This window comes from Gorilla gorilla, chromosome 14 (genome assembly GCF_029281585.2).
Source record: "Gorilla gorilla gorilla isolate KB3781 chromosome 14, NHGRI_mGorGor1-v2.1_pri, whole genome shotgun sequence".
Taxonomy (NCBI): Eukaryota; Metazoa; Chordata; class Mammalia; order Primates; family Hominidae; genus Gorilla; species Gorilla gorilla.
In genome coordinates, this window is record NC_073238.2 from 83,548,171 (window position 1) to 83,573,689 (window position 25,519).

The window sequence follows — 25,519 nt, forward strand, 5'->3', positions numbered from 1 at the left end:
TAATACGTAGTTGTTCATAATCTCTGATGATATTTTGTATTTCTGTAGTACTAGTTGCAATGTTGCTTTTTTCATTTCTGATTGTGTTTATTTGGGTCTTTTCCTGGTTAGTCTAGCTAACATTTAATCATTTCTTTTTTATCCTTTCAAAGAATCAACTTTTCATTGAACTTGTGTGTTTTTTAATGTCTATTTCATTTAGTTCTGCTTTGATCTTTATTATTTATTTCCTTTTGCTAATTTCGGCTTTGTCTGGTTCATGCTACTCTAATTCCTTGAGGTGCATTGTTATACTATTTGAAAATTTTCTACTCTTTTGATATACATGTTTATTGCTACAAATTCCCCTCTTAGTACTGCTTTTGTTGAATCCCATAGGTTTTGGTATGTTGTGTTTCCATTTTCATTTGTGATAATTTTTTTATTTTTATATTAATTTATTCATTGACCCAATGGCTGTTCAGGAGCGTGTTATTTCACATCCATGTATTTGTACAGTTTCAAAAGTTCCTCGTCGTGTTGATATCTAGTTATATTCCATTGTGTTCTTAGAAGATACTTAATATAATTTTTTAAAATGTGTTGAAACTGCTTTGAAGAATAACATATGGCCTATCCTGGAGAATGTTCCATGTAGTGATGAGAAGAATGTGTAGTATATTTTGCAGTTATTGGATAAAATGTTCTGTAAATGTCTGTTAGGTCCCTTTGGTCCAAGATCCAGTTTACATTCAATGTTTCTTTTTTGTTTTTCCGTCTAGATGATCTGTTTAATGCTGCTAGTGCATTGTTAACGTCCTCCACTATTATTGTATTGCAGTCTGTCTCTCTCTTTAGATCTAGGAATATATGCTTTATTAATCTGGGTGCTCCAGTGTTGGGTGCATACATATTTAGAATTGTTATATCCTTTTGCCAGATTTTTCCTTTTATCATTATATGATGCCCTTCATTGTCCTCTTTTTCTTTTTTTTTTTTTTAACTGCTTTTAACTTGGAGTCTGTTTTATCTACTCTAACTAGAGCTAGTCCTGCTAGCTTGCATTTACGTGAAATATCTTTTGTCATTCCTTTATTTTCAGACTTTATATGTCTTTACAGGTGAAGTGCAGTTATTGGGGAGCCTTGCTTGCTGCTCAGTCTCAGGTGTGGTCAACCATGGTTGCTTGCACCTAAGGCCTGGTGGCAGCAGCTGTCACGTCTCTTGTGCCTCAGCCCCAGTGATGTTGGACTCTAGCACAGTGAGCAGTCTGTTGAGGACGGGGCTCTAAAATGGTGCTTTGCTGTAGCTGCTGTGGTCTCAGAGAATGTGTGGGACTCAGTGCTACCTTCCTCATTGGTGCAGTGCCTTCACACAATTTCCTTCTAGCTCTTTATGTTAGTTTCAGGGTCCTCAAGGGTTAAGGGTCTTTCCTATGGCTAGGATTGCCAGAGTACATGATGCAAACGTAAACCTCCGAGGGTATTTCGCTTACTCTTTCTCCATACTGGGGAGTATCTCTCAGCTCTCAGCCACTGCTGGCCTTGCAAGCTGCCTTGCTTCCTTCTCCTTTGCTTTAATTATTGTCTGTCACTTTTCCATTGAATTTCCATGTTCTCTTGTTTCATCGATTTGAGCTGTGATAATCTATTCATAATTTTGGTGCTTCTAGTGGAGGAGTTGAGTACAAAATGCTTCTTGTCAGCTATCATAAAGCCCCTTGAAAATTTTTGAAGAAAAATATGTTTTAAGCTTTAACATTTTTTACCATTTCAAGTTTTATTCAAACATTTTAATCTGCATTACATAGATTCTATGTGTATTAGAAATTGTCAGTTTTAAGATATTGAATATTTATCTAAAAGCACACAAAAGTAAACATAATTTCGAGGTAGCAGTTAATTTTAGTGCTTGATATTTGGCTGGTGCCTTTTATGAATTTATGCAAAATTACTTATAACAAAAATTATATTTTGTCAAGATGACTTACTAGAGATGTTGGATATTAGTTTTTCTCAAAAAGTAGAACCAAAGTTACAGGTGAATAATTATATCTCAAATAGAATGCCAAGGGAAGGGTGGAGCCTAGTAAAGAGATAATGGGAATAAACAAGGGTACAGAGAAAGAGGGAAGCGTGAAGCTGGCAGAAGTCACATAGGAACCATGAGAGACTTGGTAATTTGTTGAAAGGTTGAGTGGGAATGTTTTTATCTCCTCATCCCTGAGGCAGACTGCCAGTATCTGAACTGACAGAGAGCTCCTCTGCTCTCATAAACCAATCACCACTGGTGTGGGCAGCAACTTGGGTTCTTCTTGAGGGCATTACACCAAACTACCAACATATATCACTCTGGACCTAAGCCGTGCTGGGGGACATTATACTGGGAAGTACAGCCATCAGGGGACTGTGTCCTAATTAGAGAATCTCTGCCCTTGTGTCTCCACATCACCAAAGCCCCCATAGACCATCTCCACCACCCGCTCAGCTTGCAACAACCACACAAGGCTCCCCGAATACAGAGGATTGCAAGGTTCCCAGTGTTCTAGCCCTTAGGCAGTGTTGCTTCTAAGGGAAGGTGGAGAGCAGCACATCAAGGGAGCAGCTTTTGGGACAAAAGAAATCAGAGCATATAATTTACTGTGCCTGAGAGCTCCCTGCTTAAGGGCTGAGAATGACTGTGACACTTCCAATGGAGATATGGGTGCTTTAGTTGGCTCTGCAAGGGAGAAGTGAAATTCTCTCCCTGTGGCCAACTGACCTCAGTATTTGAGAACAGCCTTGGGGATAGGCATTTCTCCTCCCACCTCCACCCACTGCTGCAGAAACACCTGTGGCTGCTCCAACAGGGGATTGGCACAAGCATGCCAGAGGAGGATCATTCTAGGGCTCTTAGGGGCAACAGCATCCCAACTGGGCTAAGGCTTGCATGAAAGGTTTGGCCCTTCCCCTCTCTACACAAAGTAGCAGAATGTCTGTAGCAGAGGGGACCTACTAGCCTGAAGGTTGAACTTCATGACCCAATACAAAATCTGCTGACATGAGTACATAGCACTAGAAAACAAGCTTTCTGACACCTCCTCCATCCCAGCGCAGCAGGAATTTGTGAGCCTGTTCACAAGCCCAGTACATAGCTAGCTACTACAACCAACTTGAGAAAACCATCATAGTAAGGCTATCAATAACCAAGGAACACATATACAGAGAGTCTTTGCCACTGAAAGCACTTAGAACCAAAGGCGAACAACCCTAGACAGCATACATTGTAGCCATGTTCCAAAAAGGAAATTTAAAAATCCCATCCAAATGAAAGTAAATTCAAATTCAAAAGTAAAAAGAGATCATTTATCCACATGCACACATATGTTTATTGTGGCACTGTTCACAATAGCAAAGACATGGAACCAACTAAATGCCCATCAATGATAATCTGTATAAAGAAAATGTGGCACATATACACCATTGAATACTATGAAGCCACAAAAAAGGATGAGTTCATGTCCTTTGCAGGGACATGAATGAATCTGGAAACCATCATTCTCAGCAAACCAAGACGGGAACAGAAAACCAAACACCACATGTTCTCACTCATAAATGGGAGTTGAACAATGAGAATACATGGACATGGGGAGGGGAACATCACACACTGCGGCCCGTCAGGGGGTGGGGGGCTAGAGGAGGGATAGCATTAGGAGAAATACCTAATGTAGATGACAGGTTGATGGGTGCAGCAAACCTCCATGGCACGTGTATACCTATGTAACAAACCTGCACGTTCTGCACATGTATCCCAGAACTTAAAGTATAATAAATAAAAAATATATATAAATTGGCAGAATGGAGAAAAAGTACAAAATCAAACCATATGCAGCTTAAAGACACCACACTGAATTATACATTCAAGGTAAAAGGGAAAATATTCTATGCAAACAGAAACCGACTGCCAACAGGAGTAACTATGCTTACATCAGATAAACGTACTTTAAATCAACAGCAGTATTAAAAAAAACAAAGAAGGTCACTATATAATGATAATGGGATCAATTTAGTAAGAATGCATAACAATCCTAAAGATATATTGAACCAATACTAAAACATCCAGATTCATAAAAACAAAATACTACTAGACCAAAAAAAAGAAATTTACAGCAACACAATAATAGTAGGAGTCTTTAATCCCTTACTCATAGCACTAGTCAGATTATTGAGCTATAAAATTAACAAAACAATTGGATTTTAATTGGACTTAGACCAAATGAACATAATAGATATTTGCATAATGTTCTATTCAGCAACAGCAGAAAATACATTCTTCTCATCAGCAGGTGGAATTTTTTTTTTTTTGAGATGGAGTCTAGCTATACCAGGCTAGACTATACTATATACTATATACTAGTCTATATACTAGACTATACTATATAGTCTAGCTGTACTAGCTGACCAGTCATAGCACTAGTCAGATTATTGAGCTATAAAATTAACAAAACAATTGGATTTTAATTGGACTTAGACCAAATGAACATAATAGATATTTGCGTAACGTTCTACTCAGCAACAGCAGAAAATACATTCTTCTCATGAGCAGGTGGAATTTTTTTTTTTTTTTTTTGAGATGGAGTCTAGCATACCAGGCTGGTATGCTGTAGTGTGATCTTAGCTCACTGCAACCTCTGCCTACCAGGTTCAAGGGATTCTCCTGCCTCAGCCTCCTGAGTAAACTGGAGGTGTGCCACCACGCCTGGCTAATTTTTGTATTTTTAGTATAGATGGGGTTTCACCATATTGGCCAGGCTGGTCTCAAACTCTTGACCTCAAGTGATCTGCTCACATCTGCTTCACAATCTGCTGGGATTACTGGCTGAAACATTCTTTAGACTTGTTCCATGTGCTGACAATAGATCATATGTTGGGCCACAAACATATGGTCTATCTTATTGATAGATATTATGTCATATTTGATCGACCATATGTTACGCCGTGAAACAGTCTCAAATTTTTTAAAATAAAAATTATGTCAAGTATCTTCTCAGGTCACAGAGGAATAAAACTATAAATCAATTCACAAAGAAATTCTCAAAACTATACAAATGCATGGAAATTAAACAATTTGCTCTTGAATGATCTTTGAGTTAGTAACAAAATTAAGCTAAAAATTAAAAATAATAAACCAAATGTAAATAGAGATGTAACATGACAAAATCTCTGGGATGCAACAAATGCAGTGCTAAGAGGAAAATTTATAGCTTTAACTGCTGACATCAAAGGAAAGACAAATCATAAATTCACAACCCAATGTCACATCTGAAGTAACTAGAAAAGGAAAAACAAGCCAAACCCAAAGAGAAGAAGAAGAGAAACAACAAAGATAAGAGCAGAACTAAATGAAGTTGAGGGGACAAAAATCAATACAAAATATTAACAAAATTAAAATTTGGTTGTTTGAAAAGATAAACAAAATTGATAGCCTGCATGCTAGATTAACCAAAAATGAAGAATAAAGATTAAAGTAAGCATCACCAGAAGTGAAAAAAGAGACATTAAAATCAATACTACAAAAAATACAGAAGACCATCAGAGACATCTATGAACATCTCTATACTCACAAACTACGCATCCTGGAAGAAATGAATAAAGAAACAAAAAGAAATAGAAATTCTAAACAGATGGTCGTCTAACAAGTAGTGATATTGAATCAATGATAAAAATTATTTTGTCCCCAGAAGCCCAAGATAACATTCCACCAGACATACAGAGAAGAACTGGTACAAATGTATATGTATGTATGTGTAAATGTACATGTATGTATAGACATACATATATACACACACATATGTATGTCTATACATACATATACATTTACACATACATACATGTGTATGTAAAGTAAGGACTTAAATGACCTTTATAAATTGTTATGTAATATTTTGTTACATTTTTATATTGTTTGTATTTTATAGAGGTTAAAATTACATTTATTTTTATTTTCTTTTGAATATTTTATTAATTCTGACTTCTCAAACATGGATAAATTATTTTGCATTCACAAATTTTAAAGTGGAATGAAGAAAATTCTTGCAATATAATACTTTGAATCATGCTGAAGCTGTACTCCACTTTTCAGAACAGTAATATTACAGATTAACAGTTTGTTACTGAAGGATTCATGAGTATGAAAGAAAATCAGATAAAATACACTTTTCCTAAATAGAATGAGGTGGAAGCTAAACCATAAGTAGATACCAGGATATGATAATGGGGACTTAAAATGAGGACAACTCCACATAGTACTCTGAAAGCTTAACTAGAAGAATACAGGTAAGAAACTCACCTTCAGAAATATTTCTAGAACCCCAATTCCCATATGTCCTAAAAAGATTTGTAAAGTTATGTTGGCAGAATCCAAAGCAAAGAAGCAAGGGGATATAGACAGATAAGAACTTAAGGGAAATAGAAAATGAGAAAGAAAATAAAAGTCTAACACCTGAGACTAGGATAAGGAAACTTAAGAAAGCTAAATCTTTTTATCAACACAACCTACTAGGGAAAAATCAATGAACCCAAGAGAATTATACGTATGTTTTCCTATGTGCCTCTCCTTCTAATTCCTACGCTGTTTATTATAGGGGACTTGTAAATTAACTGTCATATTTTTAGCAAAATGTAGTCACCCATTCTGCATCAACAAAATATAATGTACAACTAATCATATAAACACATATGTGTACATTGTATTTGTAAAATAAATGTGTAGAAAACAACAGCGAAATAAATATTTTTAGCTATTCAGGAGAATGAGAGAATAAGGAACCTTCCCAAAAGGGAATATTTTACTATTGCAAATGCCTTTGAACATTATCATCTTAATTATTGAATGTGTTAATATAGCAATTCAAGTGGGCACATAACAATTTTGCATCAGAGCATACTCAATATCTTTATTCCTTCAATATGATCATAATCTAATTCGATAAATTAAAAGAAACATTTTAGACTCTATGTGTTAAACTACTAAATCTAAATATAATTGTACTCAGACAAAAGAGGAATGGTTTCTAACGGTTGTGAGCAATTAGAATATAACTTCAAAATATACATATGGGAGATGCATAGCACCTTTAAAAATAATATATTTTTGTGCCCACACTTTACAACATGTTCAAATGAAATATGGTACATACAATATAGCACATTCTAATTCCTAGCTACCGTTATTAATAGATCCAAGTTAATAAGCCTGCATATTTTAATAATTAGAATTACTACAAATATTTTGGATCTCCTCTTTGTGGGCACACAATAAAACTGCACTTTCCTGCACACCGTAATGTTACATGTGGCCATATGACTTGCCCGGACATTGGAGTCTGAGTAGAAGAAACCCATGGCACTTTTGCTTATAAGCTTTCGAAGCTTAGTGCATGATTCTCTATATACACTTTCTCCCTGCTACTGTTTCTGAAAGGACTTGTCAAGATGGATACTCTGTCTGAATCTCTGCCAACCTGAGGTGGATATTTAGCAAGAGCAAAATTAAATGTGTTGGGAAACATAGAGTAGGCTTAAGGAGCCGGTTAGCACTTCAGCATAACAAGTTTATTCTTAATCATACTAATCTAATATGATATATTATCACTGATGATATAAACCAGCTTTAGCATCATATATCCCAAATGCCGCCCCTTGGACTACTATTGTCTGCAAGTCTCTCAGAAACCTCTTTTTGTTCTGAATCACATAATATTCATATTTATTTCTGGGAACGATATTTGCAGTCACTAATCAGATACCCATTGGAAGAAAATGTGTCAATAAAAATACAAAATCTCATATAACATTATAGAACTTTATAGTCAGAAAAATTCAGTAAAGCCAGTATATATTTCATATTTTTATTTACTATCTCTTGAGGTCCATGCCGAGAATATCCCTAATGATTTAAAAAATTGGCCTGAGTCCTAAGTTTTATATGGTTTAATGAACCGTTGCTTATATATCCTATTGGTACAGCATATAGGCTATACCAATTAGTTATATATTACATTTCCTAAAATTTCTTGACTATCTTTTCTGAAAACAATTCTATAATATAATCAATGTAAAGAATCCAATTACTTTTGATGGTCATCAGATCTAAACCTCATCTCATCAGATTCTAAAGGAACGCTGGGAAATTTAGGCGCCCTAGGGGACGAATAGTTGTATTCTGCTATTCTTCAGTTGTTTCTACGGGAGGTGGGATAAACAAAGAAAAGAGAAACAAGGAAATGGGTCAGGCGCAGTTGCTCATGCCTGTAATTCCAGCACTTTGGGAGGCAGAAGCGGGTGGATCACCTGTGCTCAGGAGTTCCAGACCAGCATGGGCAACATGGGAAAACTCCACCTCTACAAAAACAACAACAACAACAACAACAAAAAAGTGTTCAGCCTTCTTCAAAATTAAGATAGAAAATGAAAGAAAACCTTAGCTACCTGTATGACAGCATAACAATCAACTTTATACTTTAGTGTATTCATACCTAGAAACAGAGAGGCCATTGGTGGAATTAATTTAAGCCATAAAGTGAACATTTGCTTTTCAGGAACTATATACTTTTTTCAATTTGTTAACTGATACATAATAATTTTTATATTTATTGGGTACATGTGACATTTTTATATTTACATACAAATGTGTAATGATCAAATCAGAGTAATTGGGATAATCAATCCTTCACCTCAAACGTTCATCATTTCTTTCTGTCGGGAACATTCCAAATCTTCTAGCTATTTTGGCATATATAATAAATTATTTTTAACCATAGTCACTCGACTGTGCTAACTTTCCTTGGAATCTCACAGGATTCTTGTAATTGGAGGTATTTTGAGTGTAAGTATGCCTACTTGTACCATTCTTTTATTAAATACTGTATTTCTAGTTTCAGCTGTTCTAAAATTTTCCTATTTGAAAGTTTCCTATTATTTATAATAATATAACAAATTTCAGAATTGCCCAATATTCAACTATAGGCCATCAATGGTAGTTATTCCAATTTATACTCTCCTTCTTCCCAATTAGGCATGCTATTGCAGGTAATGTTACCATACCATGGTACAGGTTAATCTATAGTTATGCTATAACCCTGGTGACTGCTGCCATAGTATGAATGTGGCCTCCATGTTTCAGTTTAAGTCATCTAATTGTGTCTTCTTGTCTTCAGTATAGTTTGCATTAAACTCTATTCCTCTCAAAATATATTGTTTTCTACCGCAGACTATTTAACTTTAACCATAGCATGCAGTCTTAGAGTCTTAGATAGAGGTTTGGTGAGGTAACACTAAGCCTCAAATCATTCATCCTTTACCACTACCACATTAAAAGATTCAGTTTAATCTCATCTTTTATATAGCTTTGGTTTTTGATATTGTTTTCCATCCATTTTTGCATTATTGGATTTAAATTTTTTCAAGATAGAATAAAGGGAACATATTTAACAGGCTGTTTAAGCTGGTGTGTTACCTGACCCAGGGATTGGTTTTCCTCCACCCAGATAGCAACAATGCACCACTAGGGTTTTTTTTCGCTTTTTCTTTTTCTTTTATGGCAACCATATTAATTTTATCCATTTAAATTATCCCATTATTTATTAAATATTATGGTACTACTCAGTTTAATTTAGTTCTTTCTTATTATCATTATTTTCTGTCAGCCATTCTCCTTCTTTTGAATGACTCTAACATTGCTAATACCAATGAAGAGCACATTTGCACGGTAGCGAATTGGCCCAGATTCCAAAATAGTCTCTTTCCCTCTTAAAAGGAGGGTTGAATAAAGTCCATACAGAGAATGAGTACTATCTGTATCATAGCATCTACCATTGTTTAGATGAGAGGTATATCATTTGTCTTACCTCATTACTCATCATTGCATATTCGAAACTTATGTTGCTGGTACCTAAACATTTTGTTGCTGTTGTAACAAATTATCCCAGATATAGTGACTTAAAACAATATAGTGTTATCATACTACAGTTCTGGAAGTCGGAAGTCCAATGGTGTTATGGGGCTAATATCAAGGTGTTAGCAAACCTGTATTCCTTCCCGAGACTCTAAGGAAGAAAACATTTCCTTTTCTTTTCCAGTTTCTGAAAAGTGCCTGTGTTCCTTGGTTCTTGGCTGCTTTACTCCAAAGATCTATTCTGTTGTCATATTCCTATCTCTTTTTTATATGGACCCTCTTTGACTCTGAATTTCCTGACTCTGACCTTCCTGACTCTCTTTTATATGGACCCTGTGATTACATTGTGTCCTCTTAGATAACTAAGGAAAATTTCTCCAACTCGATATCCTTATTGTAATTATGTCTTCAAAAGTTACTTTTGCTTTTTAAATTAACATATACATAGATTTAGGCAATTAGGGTGCGGCAACTTTTGGGGGAGGCATTATTTTTCCCGTCATAGTTTCAAATATGCCTCAAATTTCTCTTTGCTCAATTTTGTTTACTTTGCCTTCTCATATCAATGGACGTATTATTGCTAAGGGTTGGCAACACTCAGAAAATGGTATTTCATAGCCATTACCAACTTTTTACACCCCCTTTTTGCAATCTATTTTATCAATTTTTTGAGATAAAGGTATTTCATTTATATTCCACTGATAAGATTCACCACTGAATATCTGCTGCTTTCAGTTCTTCAAACCAAGGACAGGAGGATCACCATGCCATCATCAAAAATTTTTAACTCTTTTCTATACATATATATTTTTAACTTAAAATTTCTTTAACTAATAGATTTTGGAGACTAACAGTCAACCCCACTTCTGATACTACCCTGCAATGCTCATGCTTTCAAACAACAATGGTTATAGGTTTGGATTGACAATCTGCTTCATTAGGAAAACCAAAAACAACAACAAAAAACACAAAACAGGTTTCATTCCATATCAGATTGATTTACCTTATGAAAGAGGACATTCCATTTTTCTGAAGGTGAGAGAATCAATACGTAGCTAATGTTTTAAGACTTCTAGTTACCATTTCCAAAGGTTCAGATATACTAAAGTCAAGGATATGACTTGATGCCACTCATGATGTGTGTAAACATGAGAGGTGAGCCTGTTTGAGAAAGTGGTCATTTCAAAAAAGCCATAGAGAATACCCTTCAAAGAATACCCTTAGCTGGTCACATTATTCCCTCAAGGATATAGGACTGGCTAATTACGAAATTCTCAAAGGATTCATAAATAGCCCCCTTTTCTGTTTCAGTTACATCTCATGAAATCCAGCCATTCATTACTTGTTAAACAATGTTTAACAATGAGATACAAGGGTTTTGTTCAGTACATAACCTAGGCTGAATTCTTATTCATCATTGATCCCATACAGATTCCTAATTGTTCCTTGAGTTAATGTTGTAAGGTGGATTTAATGACAGATCAAATTCTCTGGTGTGTCTGATGCTAGAAGAAAAGACTACAAAACTAGTCATTAACATTGTCTTCTAATGACACTCATCAGGTTTTGAAAATTTGTATCCATTATCTTTTCAAATATTACTTTTCTTTATTATCTGTCACTTTACGTTATTGGATTCCAGTTACCAGTATTTTGGACTTTTCACTGATTTCCACAATTTATTCTCCTCTCTCAGTCTCTTCTCTTGCATGTCCTGCTTATAATGTTATGGACACTCCTCTCACTGAAAAGTGACACATAGCTTCATCTTGGATTGAATGTTAGTTAATTTGTAATTTCTTAGTCCCCTAGAATATGGCAAAAGGGATATATGTGCCATACAAAGGATATTGCTTCTTTCCTGCTCACTCTAAGAATACAAACCCTTGGAATCCAAGCACCATCCTGTTAGGAAGGGGGCATGGTGAGTTCACAGGTAGGGGCCCAGGTAGAAAGTAAATGAGGCCCTTCATTCCCACTGCAAGCCAGCATTCTTTTGAAGAAATGAGAACCAAATAATTTTAGCCTCCAGGCTTGGAGTCATCCCTCTTAGGCCCCAGGTATCATGGAGCAGGGAAAAACCATCCTCATTATGACCTATTTGAATTCTTAACCTGTGTAATCCAGCACCATAATAACTGTTTGATGATGAGTTCATTTACTCACAATTTTGAAGTATGTTTTGAAGTAATTCGCTATATAGCCAAAGAAACTACCATAGGGCAAGGTAAAGAAATTAAGGGCTGGCTGCCTCAACTGAGTGAATCTGTCTTTCATTTGAATATGAGAAGTAGTGAATGAGGAATATTTTTGGGAAAGTTTTATATGATTCAGTGGGAATTGGGGCATGTGTTGGGTAAATCATGAGATCACAAAATTCTGTCTCTTCTAAGTCACAAATATTTGCCATTACCTTGCCAGATGCAATCAAACCAGCTCTGGACAGTATTTGTTTTTCTGGCAGAAGGAGATGTTTTGCTCAAATATTTCAACACTAATATTGTATTATACTCAGTAGAAATCTTGGTGAAGGTATAAACCTTCATTAAAGAAAGATTTTTAACATATTAATTCCAATATGCTCTGGTATGTTTAAAGGACATGACTGGGAATGTTGAAGGGTCAGAAGAGTGAGGTCAGTTTTTGAGACTTCTATGGTCTGTGTATATAATGCAAACTCATCACTGTCAATTGTGGGGCTTACCTCTGCTTCCTGTTAGCCACTGTGCCAGTGAAGGAAAAGAAACCCATATTTCCTCTGGTACAATTGGTTGGAAGAGTCAGATGAATATAAATGCCATGTTGAATGAATGCAAGATGAATGAATGATTTTCCCTAGTGATACTTGGAAACTTGAGCCAAAGAACATGTGTTCTTTGTGACTTGCCCCAAGTCATAAAGTTATGCCCCAAGATAGGAAGGACCATAGATTTTGCTGAGTAGTGATCCCTAAGGATTCTAAGTCATAAAATGTAGAGTATATAAGAAAAGAGCACTTTCTCTCCAAGAATATATAAATGATAACATTAATTTTAAGTAATTCAAAAAGGAACATTTGTGGCTTTTTTTCCCCAAATAAGGTATAAAACAATTACATTAGTATTAACAATTACATTACTATTAACTAATGGTTGGTGTGTTAATCTCTACATGAATACTTTTTCAATAGCTATGTGTATAATACAAATTATTTTGGTTTATATGTATAGTTAAATGAAAATTAAAGTCTACAGAAAACAATCCCTAAGAGAAAAATATTTTGAATAGTTGATGTAAAATTCAAACTAATATAATATACATGGAGACTAATAGAAAGAAAGAAATTTAGCTTTGAGAAAGTTACACACACAGTTAAATGCTTCTATTAACATCTGTAGAAATTTTCAAGTAATGGTAGGTAAAATTGTGTGACAAATAGTCCAGGTAGTAAAGGACTATGAGTAAGCATTGGGGTTATGGTTATGTTTAATGTGTTCAAGGAGGGAATTCCTAATAGTCTTAACGTATCAAATATTGAAGATGTCTCCCCAAAGTATTATTTTTTAAAATGTCTGTGTAAACTGTAGCAAGCATTCCAGAGACTAAGATGGAGGTAAATCCAAAGAAAAGGGTTAGAAGATTTTAAGATTTTTATTATAACCTTAGAGATACCTAAAGATTTTTGCATTTTTGGATACTCCATATAACTTTTACTCATAGGGTTACTCAAGATTGACTAAACATGTTTTATTTAAGACAAATGAGAATCTGAACAGAGTGTGAAACCAAGCACCTGTAATTGCTTGTTGAGACTGAGTAATAAATAACCGGGACTGATGAGATGCAGCTTACCTGGAGAATGGAAGCTAATCTCATTGTCCTGAGTAATTATTTTCCTGAGTTGGAAATGTAATTAAGCCAAAGCAATCCCATAATTGATACCTTTCTGGAGCTGAGGTTGTCAACAAACGCATAGTGAACACACATGACTGGGACATCAGATGCTATGCATGAAAATCAGGAGATCATTGCTACGCTGTTAGTGAATATTCTTTGCTGTTTCCTTTCTTCAAACTCAGTAAATGTGGTTTTTTCTTTTTCTTTTTCTTTTTTTTTTTTTGAGAGGGAGTCTCCCTCTGTCCCCCAGGCTGGAGTGCAGTGGCGTGATCTCGGCTAACTGCAAGCTCTACCGCCAGGGTTCAAGCGATTCTCCCTGCGTCAGCCTCCCGAGCATCTGGGACTACACGCGCCCGCCACCACACCCAGCTAATTTTTTGTATTTAGTGGAGGCAGGGTTTCACCCTATTAGCCAGGATGGTCTCGATCTCCTGACCTCGTGATCTGCCCCCCTCGGCCTCCCAAAGTGCTGGGATTACAGGTGTGAGCCACCGCGCCCGGCCCATAAATGTGGTTTCAGGTGAAGCTATTGTTTTTACAAACTGCATAGTCAAGCTGAATTCAAGACCACTGCCGCTAATAGAAAAGAATGGGTGAGGGCTGGGCACGGTGATCACGAGGTCAGCAGATCGAGACCATCCTGGCTAACACGTTGAAACGCCGTCTCTACTAAAAATACAAAAAATTAGCCGGGCATGGTGGTGGGCGCCTGTAGTCCCAGCTACTCAGGAGGCTGAGGCAGGAGAATGGCGTGAACCTGGGAGGCAGAGCTTGCAGAGAGCCAAGATCGTGTCACTGCACTCCAGCCTGGGTGACAGAGCAAGACTTCGTCACAAAAAAAAAAAAGAAGAGAAAAGAATGGGTGATACGGAGATCAACCCATAGAATCGAAATTATCTACTAGCCATAAATAACATAGTTACAAAAGTATCAAGGCATATCATAGTAGGACAACTATAAATAAAACAGATAATCTTAAAACTACCTAGAGAAAAATACACACATTAGTGTCATAGTAGCTGTGAGATGATTAACAACTGAGTTTTCAACATAAATAAGCTAGAATAGGTGGGATAGAATTTTTAGAGGGCTGAAAGAAAATAACTTCCAAACTAAACTTTTAAATTCTGTTAATATGCCATTCAAAATTAAGAGTTCATAAACATTTTATCTGACAAAAGTTGAAACGTCCATTTCAATCAGACTTCTAAGAGAAATACATTAAAAATTTGTTAAGATAGAATATAATCACAGATGGAAAGATGGAATGACATGAAAAAGGAAGAGCAATAGAATGTTTAGATATAGGGATAAATGAAAATAAATGTTGACTACATATTTACTATACAGTATAAAAATGATAACATATGAAATTTAAAATGTATGTAGTGCTAATGTGATATCAGCAATGTTAAAGGTGAAAGACAAAAGTAGTCAAATTGTCTTAAGCTATCCCAAAAGTGGTAAAGGATATAATTTAAATTACATTGTAAGAAATCAATCATAAATTTAGATACTTCTATGGTAATTACTATCAGAATGGTAAAAGATTATATAAATAATACACTAACAGAGGCGAAATTAGAATAATCAATTAAAACTAAAACAAAAAGATAAAAAGGACATAAAATAGACATATTACACTAAATAAGTAAGATTGTAGATATAAACAAAAATAAGTCTAAAATTAAAATGAATGAGAGGCTATTACTCCAACAACGTTATTATTCTTGATGTAAAATAGTGTAGTAGTGCTTTCACTAAATCAAAATCCAGGCAATAATTAATTACAAATAAGTTTTGGCAGTTAGCATACATGAATAATTCTGTCTTTATCTTCTTCTTTCCAGTTACCTTTGCCCATGAAGCCATAAAAATCTATAAATCCCAAGAATGACATTTCTTAAAGAATTATCAACATTCACAACATTTCTATGAGGTCAGTTTCAATACTCTGCTAATAGAATCACATTTTTATGAGTTTATTTTTAATGCATAACTTTTTACAGTGAAATCATCCTGAGAGGCAAATTATCTGGGTGATCATTTTTGCATTAGAGTAATCTTATATTCCTTTAAATACTGAACACCACCTGTGTATTCCAGGAAGTCTTTTGGGCACTGTGTACACAGTGGTACACAAAGCATTTATGTTTTCTTTTGCCAATCTGAAGTTTACAGAGTATTAGAGAAGATAAATAAATATCAAATATGATATTTGAGGATGTGAAAAATGGACAGATTGTTATAAAAGAGAAAAAGAGTAATCAAATTATTAACGGTTGTTCAAAAAGTCCTTTCTGTAGAAATCTCATGTAAGCTAAGACCTAAAGGATGAATTGCATTAGTAAGATAAGATATTAGGTGTGTTTAATGAGACATAGGATGTGGCATGTTTAAAATGCATCGACACAAATGATCCTGATGTTTTAGAGAACGTAACAACTGAGCAGTCTGGGCAAACTGTGCATTATATATAAACAAATGCCTATAAAAGTAGAGTTTGAAAGAGTAGGAGATGTCTATATCGCATAAATGGTATAAGTAGGGAGACCACAAATATCATACAAAGCCGAGACAATCTTCAGAATATAATAAATCACCCTGAATAAACATGCTAGGTTCATAAATGTAAACCAAGACTGACAAGATCAAATCACAACCCTATGTAAAATCTATTATTTAAATTTCAATTTTATTAAAGCCGAGTATTTCCCTTTACACTTCATATGTAAGGTTTTGGGGTTGACTACAAATATCTAAAGTAATGTGAAGAAAATTGACACTATACCAGAAACAAAAGGATAAAAACCAAAAACAATGAATTGGTAGCAGGAATGTTTAAAAAGCAGACAATCACACTCATTTAATGTGGGTAAGGCATGCCAGTGGCTTAAAAATTACTACGATGAGCAGTTGCAAAACTCAAATGCGAAATAAAGAAATTATGATTACTTATAATTCTATATTCCCTGAATTACCTTTCTTACTCAGCCCCCTTATGTCTTTGATTTTTATTTTTTCTTGATATTTTTTAAAAAATAAATCCATGCATTAGATTGAGAATGAGGAAGACTGAGCAAATGTGAAAATCTGTTAATCTATGAATATAAATACCCCCCAAAAATATGGTGACCGTATTGTTGAATGTCTTGAAAATATTAAATCTGGTTATATTGAAAAGAGAAATAACTAAATTCCTACAAAATTTTAACATTTCTGGAAATTCCCACAAAATGCTTCATATAATTATGGAGTATAAGCTCTGCAATGTGTCAGATATACAGAAAATAATCAGAAAATTAGTAAAACAAAATTCCAATTTAAGTGTTCAAAGTTTATACTAAATGGTTGGTGTTACTTTTAAGCAAGTACATAGTATTTGACATTCAAATATTAATAGTATGAGTCTGTCAGAGAGAATTTGCCTCAGGAAACAGAAACCACCCTATGTAATTTAAGAAGGAAATTGCTACAGATAACGAAATGCTTAGAAAACTGTTGGAAAGGCTGACAAGTAGGTTCTCACTAATCCTAATAGAATGATTATAAGAACAATATAGAACAGACCTACCAGGGAAGCCACTACCTCTGAAGTCACTAATGAAACGAGTTCAAGAATACTTGACTTCTTGTTCTCCTCTTCCTGGTGACAGAAAGCTGTGATGTAGGAATCAGAAAACTGAGATGATGAAACTTCACTGCTGAAGTCAACAGGCCTTCACCTTCACATCTTATGGGCTAAAGAATAAACAATGAATTCATGTTCCGAAAATATCTGGGTCTGGGCTTCCCTTCTGAAAAGATGTTTGTGTACTTATTAAATTGATTTATTTATTATATGGCTATTCAGACAAATTCCACTTGGTCATGGACATTATAAAACTTTTTATATATTGCTGGATTTCATTTACCAATATTTGTTATGCCTTTTTGGGTTGATGTTCCTGAAGGATATTTGTGTGGTGTGTTCTTCTTATCTTGTAATGTCAATATCATATTTTTGTATTTGGGTAATTCTGCCTTCCTATAGCAAGTTGTTGAGGCTCTCATTCTCTTCTATTTTCTGAAAGTATGTATGTATATTAAGGTGATGTTATTTATGAAGGAAAAGTGTGATAGAATTCTTCCAGGAACATCATCTGTGCCTGAAGATTTATTTGTGGGAACTTTTTTTAGTAGAAATTTATTTTTTATTATAAAGAATGTTATTTATATTTTCCATCTTTCTTCTGTATTAGTAAGAGAAGTTATTTTAGAATTTTTTCCGTTTAATCTAAGTTGTCATTTTTTACATATAGTTCATGTTGTAAGAACTATACTATTGTTGATTTGCTTTTTCTCTTTTATTTTCCTAATTGACATTGCTTTGGATTGATCTATCAGTTGTATTAATCTTTCTGAATAACAAAATTCTGGCTTTTTTAACGTTCTGAAATGTTCGTCTATATATGATTGTTATTTTGTTTTTATTGTTTACTTTCTTTTACTTTCTAAATAATTTTATACAGTTTGTATTTCTAATATAGGTATTTAAGGCCATACATTTTCATCAAAACACTGCATTATTTTCATCTCACATATTTTGATATATTGTAGCTTTATTAATATTGTTTGAAATATTCTACAACTTTTTATTTTAATTTATTTTTTGACATGAGTTATTTAGAAATGTTATACTTCATTCTCAAACATTTGGTAATTTTGTAGGTACATACTTTTTGATTTCTAATTTAATGCAATTTTAGTGAGAAAACTCATTTAGTATATTTTTAATCCTTGACATTTATCATGAGTGTTTATTAGACAAGAATTTGTGTTTTAACTTGAACATTTAACTTGGTAAATGTTCCTGCTGCACTCAGAATAACATATATTCTTGAGTTGTTTATTTAATAGATATCAAATATTAAATTTTGTTAAGCATATTGTCCAAATATTTAACATCCTTAGTGATTTTCTGTTTATCATTCTATCAATTACTAAGAAAGGAGTGTTCAAACATTGGCAGGGTTTATATGGGATTTATATGCTATTCTTTCAATGTTTATGTATGTTAACAATTTTTGTAATAAAATGTTTGAGTAAAAAGGAACGTTTCATTTCCTAAAATATCTAAATATGTTAATTTATAAGTTCATTGATTTCCACACTTCTTAAAATAGCAAAACTTTGAAAAATAAAGAAACAAAAATCACCAGTACATAACAAGTAAAGATAGAGCTGAAAAAAACAAGATAAAGAAATGTCATGGTGGTGCCTGGGAGATTTTCAATTCATTAGTGGTAGATCAATAAATGATTGACTTGTGGGGCAATTTCCCAGAGCCTTTCTTGTAACACTATATGATTAAAAAAAACCTATATAATGATGAAATCTGTCCATATGCTACCAAATATGGTAGTCATCAGCAACATGTGGCTGTTGTAATGTGGCTAGTTTGACATCAGAACTAAATTTTTAATTTAATTTGATTTAATTAACTGATGTTTAAACTGAAATAGCTATTTGTATCTAATGGCTATCATATGTGTCTACTAGCTATCATATTTGACATTAGAGCTTATAGAGCTTTTATAGCATACTCTTTGCAATCACTGCACAAAATTATAGAGGTAATTTGAGTATTTTATTAGCCAGTTGTTATTTTATTGTATTTAATTAATGAATATTGTGATTACAAACTGTGATCCAAATCATTATTATTTCTAAATTTTAGTTATTCTACATAGAATAGCTGAAGTTAAAACTTACATTATTTTTACTAAAAAAATATTATTATTACCTAATGTAACAATGAGAAACTGTTTATTCTAAATATCTGAAGTTCTCATACAGGCTTTCATATTATTTTATGATGATCATCAGATAAAACCTGTGTATTTCATTTACATAATTTAATTTGTGATTTTCAAAAGGAAGTGTGTAGGTGGAAGATCCTATGAGCTTCTGTTACTAATACATCCCTTGAATATCATTGAGATTTATTTTCCGTTAATGTCTTCAGAGTTTGGAAGGAACTAGGTATGGTGTTGCAATAGATTTTCATCTAAAATGTAATAAATACTTTTATCCTATATGTAATACAATGCAAAGAGTAAAAATGGCAAAATCACATAATGTACTTTAACCTATTTTGCCTAACTTCCTGAGTGTCATAAATGCTTATATTTAAAACATTTTTATAATCAAAATTTATTGGAGTATAGCATTATAGTATTTTTAAATGGTCAATTAATTTTTTTCTGCATATATTCTTTCTTATATTTAACCTTGTTTTGTGTCTCTTACACATTGTTATTTCAAAATGCTATTCTTTCTTTGAAAAGGGAGTATTTATTAATATGAACAAGGGCTTTGTCAATTATTATATATAAAAAAGAATGGATTTCTTAGAAATAAACTGTAGACTTCAGGACTCTTCATTGCATGAACCATTTCTATGCTTTATTTATATTATATTCTCTGTATACAGAATTTTGTATTTGAAATTTTACATTCTTTCACTTAAACAGTTTACACAGATTTTATAGTCTCCAGTCTCATAAAACCCTAGTATATAAACTAAGGAATAATTAATAGCTCATCTTTTTAATTATTAAGAATATATTTCTGAAATATCCACTATCTATTTTTATCATCAGGTTCAAAGACATGAAATGAGTACATTTAATTTAAAGAAAAGTCACACCCTTTTTGTTTAATTATAGAGAATGATTTCTAGAGATAAAAGTCTAAGTGTGTAAGTAAGTTTGTTACTTTCCTAAACTCTTTCTTTTCCTCATTCTGTTGTTTTTCTTCTGGTGAAAATTGCAGGCTAACATAAAAACAATTTGACACCTGTTAGCGAGAACGAGAACACTGTCAAGGTGAAAATAATTTTGTCATTTTTTTCTTAGAAGATAATCAAAGCTTAGGAGAATCATATATTCATAGTTCTATAGAAAGAAATAAATTTCAGATATAAATCACTAAACACTAAAAATAAAAATATTACCTTCCCCAAATGAGGCACAATTATTATCAAATTTAAAATAAAAAAATTAAATAATATTAAACACCCCAGTGATTTTGTAAATATGGTATTCTTTTGGTGTTGAAAATCATATGGCTATATATTTTTTCGTATGTGATTATGTTTTCACACACACATTAATAAATGTAAGTATACATATGCATTTAGTTTATACAGAAAATTAAATCAATATTCTCTATTTATATTATTAGCAATGATAAAAAAAAGAAAGTAGACTAGATGGGAAAGTAGACTAGTAAGTAAGAAAATAAAAAAGGAAAATAGATTCTGCCAAATAATTTTTATAGAGTCATGAATAAAATTCACATAATTATGAAAATGTATCTGCAGTTTATTCAAATCAAATCAGCTAAATGGGAGAAGCTCTTCTTATTTTGTAAATGTACTGAGGCAACAGGAGTTCACCGTTATGTATTTTCAGTTGTTGGAAGTAGATGTACACTGGTCATTATGACTTTTATCTCAGAAACGTTTTAGTCTAATGTTACTGAAACCCAGGGAATGTTGTACCTTTTGGGCCTTTCAACTATTGTACTGATGAAAGCAGCTCACTCACATTAGCATTTTTAATTTGACAGGGGATTACAAAAACACTGGGTGCTCTTTAACTTTTGTCACAGCCATCTATTACATTAAGAACAAGTTGATTTTAATATTTGTCAAATTAAAGAGCATTGTATCAAGCTAACCTTGGGTGTTCATTTACATAATTGGCTCTCTGCTTGCTGTGTATTATGTGACACCCTCATTTGATTACTGTTCATTTTTCTGAAATTCCAAAGCGGCATCTAACATAACCTGCATATTAATATTTCATTTTCATCAGGCCTTACTTTACGCAGTCAAGTTACAGCAAATGCTACCTTTTCATTAGTAAGCTTGTTATAAGTCTCTTGTTTCAGAGCTTTTAAAAAATAAAGTTCGATTCACATGTTTAACCTGTTCCATAATAGAAAAACATAACTGGACTCTAACGGTTTGTTTAAGTAAATAAAGGATCCTCCTGCTGGGTTGGCCTTGAGAAAAATCTCTGAAACTTGAGCAAGAAAAATGTAGTGCTTATTGGCCCCTATATCAGTCAACATTTTGTAATATAAATAAAATAAAAATAAAATAAAATCTTAGTAACTTACAATAACAACCTTTTTTTTTTTTTTTTTTTTTTTTTTGAGACAGTGTCTTACACTGTCACCCAGGCTGGAGTGCAGTGGTGCGATCTCGGCTCACTGCAACCTCTGCCTCCCAGGTTCAAGCGATTCTCCTGTCTCAGCCTCTTGAGTAGCTGGGATTACAGGCGACCACCACCACGCCCAGCTAATTTTTTGTATTTTTAGTAAAGATGGGGTTTCACCATGTTGGCCAGACTGGTCTCGAATTCCTGACCTCGTGATCTGCCCACCTCGGCCTCCAAAACTGCTGGAAATATAGGCGTGAGCCACCCCACCCGGCTGAATAACAAACTCTTAATTCTTTTTCTTAAATCTGCAGGTTGGCTGTGGCTTTCCGCTGGGCTACGGATTTACAGTGAATACTTATAATATTATGTTGCCTGGGCATCTATTTTGAGTATCAGATTGTCTTGTATCAGGAGTAGAACACAGACATCACTCACCAAATTTCCAGTTCTCAGCTCCCTCCCAGTTACTGAATGTGGTGAGTCCAGATATCTGCTCTCAATAAGGACTTCTTTGTGACCTCCCTATGGGACATACAGACAGAGTCTTCTGGACTAGGCCCATTGATCACCACCGCACTCCCCCCACCCCACCCCCTGCATGGACTGAAGACCATTGCTCAGTCACAGCAGTGTGACACTGGCAGACAGCCTATTGTCCACGTATCCAGCATGATACCCACACTGCTGTGACTGAACAATGGTCTCCAGTCCATGCAGGGAGCGGGAGAAGGGGCGGTGATCAATAGGCCTAGTGAGTCCCATGTTGGACACTTGAGGAATAGGCTTTCTGCCAGGGTAAAGGAGTATACTGTGAAAGGCACACTGTAACATCCACAACCAAATCCTCTGAAGTCCTGTCAGGGCAGGCCGAGCGTTCATACCCACTGTCAAGAGAGAGACCTCAAGCACAAATTACAGAGAAAGAAAACAATCTGGCTTAAATCTGCTCCATCTGTCTCTCTTTTTAGGCTCCAGACTATAAAGCGGTGAGTGAGTATTTCGGCACTGTGATGATTAATTTTATATGTCAATTTCCATGCGCCATGGGGTGTCCCCCAAATAAAACTTGTATAGGTGTGCCTGTGAAGGTGGTTCCTGATGAAATTAGCATTTGAATTCGTGGACTCAAGGAACTTCACTCTCCCCAGGGGAGGGGTGGGGATCATCCAGCCCATTGAGAGCCTCAATAGAACAAAAAGCTGAAGGAAGGATAAATTTGCTATTTTTGTCTTCTGCCTGTTTGCCTCATAAGGACATAGGTTTTCACCTGCTTTTAGTCTGGAATTTACACTTTTGCTTACCATGGTTCTCAGGCCTTCCTGCTTGTACTAAATTGAACCACACTGGCTTTCCTGGGAGTCCCAATTGCAGACGACAGATTGTGGGACTTAGCCTCCATAACTGCATGATTAAATTATTCAAAATAAATATTTTTTGGTTCTCTTTCTCTGGAGAACCTCAACTAATATAGATATGTTCCTTTTGTGGTGAAGGACAGGGTACTGAAAGCGTAATCCAAAACATCTTAAGCACATTTGAAGCCTCTACTCAGACATTAAGTCAAAGCAGCTAACATCCATTGCCAAAGTACTCATGGTCAAGGATGAAATGCAGACTTTTCATTGACAAGAAAAGGGAGACTGAATATTTATTGAAAAATAATATAACCTGTCCCAATCCTTCAAGGAAATGTTTCAATTTGCTAGGCAATTCACACCTGCAAACTCACTTGATCCTCATAGCAACACTGATAGACAGATTTTTGTTTGTTCATTTATTTTTCTTATACAGGTTATGAAAGTAAGTAAAGCACACCAACAAGAGTGAACATTTATAAGACTGAATTCTTTACTGAGCAAAGGTTGGAATGTAGACCTATTTAATCCAAAAGCCTTTTAGGATTATAGCCTAGAATGGCTTTCTTCCATCTACCCCACTCATTACATTACTATCTCTCATTATATAAGCTCAATTTTTAAAAATTGAAACACTGCTATAGACAAAGTATTATTTTTTTGTGTTTCTGCCTTTCTTCCTGCAATTCAAGCCACAATTTTCTCTGCAATGCATATTTACTTGTTCTGAATGAAGTATTTCTAAGAAAATATCTAGTTACTTTAGTTCTAGGAGAATTCATAGTAATAACATTTTTGCTCTCAAATAATGTCTCTACAAAGCCAAAGCGGGATGGAGATGTGAGAAAAGAAGATAACCTTATAGCAAGTCTATATGAAAAATGTGGAATAAAATGACTCCCTACAACATTCAAATGTCAAGATTGTCTATAAATTTCTATGTCTTGTTAATTACCATATCCCAAGATCAGCACCAAAGCATTGTGATGCTTTGTAAATATCTGAAATTAACACATACCAGGGAAAACTCTTTCCTCTGAGAGAACAGCTGAGGAAATCAGGTTGACAAGACGCTGAAGGCAAGAGAATACCTAATTCTACAAAGCTGCTAAAAAATAAATACTTCAGTTTTGTATATGTATTGAATTTTCAGTGTCCAATCTAAACTCTTATTTTTAAAAAACATTGATTATAGTGACAAATAATATTCTGTAGACATTTGAAAAATAAAAACATATCCATCTGAACTCGGGTATACATACCACCACCACTTTAGTATGCATTCACACACATTATTTCCATGAACATTTTCCCTTTTTCTTCACATTATCTTTCCCCAGTAATCTCAGGATAGAAGGCTGATGTAGCAAACAGTACTAGATATGCCCATATAAATTTAATAAAGAAGATCTATAAATTTATGTCTCATTGATTTGAATTATAGGCTTGTTTTTAATAGATTACTACATTCATAAATATAAACACTTGGTAATTTTCTTCATAGTGTTTTTTGTGCTTTAGATGATACATTGTGGTTCGTCACAAAATGCAACTGTTTTAAATGGGATAAATTATTTGTTGTATGTAAAAGAAGCTGATTCCGCCAGATAAAGCAGAAAAGGAGCCAAGAGTTCAGAATAGCAAGAAATGCTAGGTTTGAGCCTAGGCTTCCCCAACTGCTCTAAAAAAAATAGCTCTGGTTTGGATAGAAAAGAGCTGCTGCTTCTAAGAAACTCTAGATGACACTCTCTGCCACTCAAAAGTCTGTAGTCAACTCCAACCTACAGGTCATTACTACTGTCCCTGAAACAATTATCTTCTTTTTTTGATTAGTAACTCTTAATTCAATAAAAGAAGCTGTGCATATATTTCTGGTACAAGGGAGGCAGAGTTAGTGATCACCACCATTTCTAGCTCTTCTGGCAGGGGGCAGGGGGTGTCAGCCAAGCAGCACTCGTAAAGATGGTAGTTCCACAACATAATGGTTAAATAAATGACAAATTTTTGTTACATCATAGTAGTTCTAGCCAGTCATCATTGATCAGTAATTTTTAAAGATTTTTTTCACCTGTATGAGTTAAAAAATAAAAAGGTTCATTCAGTTTGATTAAGCACAAATATTTTGTCTGCAATGTGTATAGATGTTACCCATTAAAGTAATTT

General features: G+C 34.2%; 1 long non-coding RNA gene across 1 annotated transcript in view; it reads right to left on the minus strand.

Moving 5' to 3' along the window:
* Nucleotides 1-22,582, minus strand: part of LOC129526122 (uncharacterized) — a 104,728-nt gene extending 82,146 nt beyond the window's left edge. Inside the window, exon 1 of the long non-coding RNA XR_008670729.2 lies at nt 22,437-22,582. This is a non-coding gene — a long non-coding RNA (uncharacterized lncRNA). The remainder of the gene's footprint in view (nt 1-22,436) is intronic.
* Nucleotides 22,583-25,519: the final 2,937 nt, after the last annotated feature.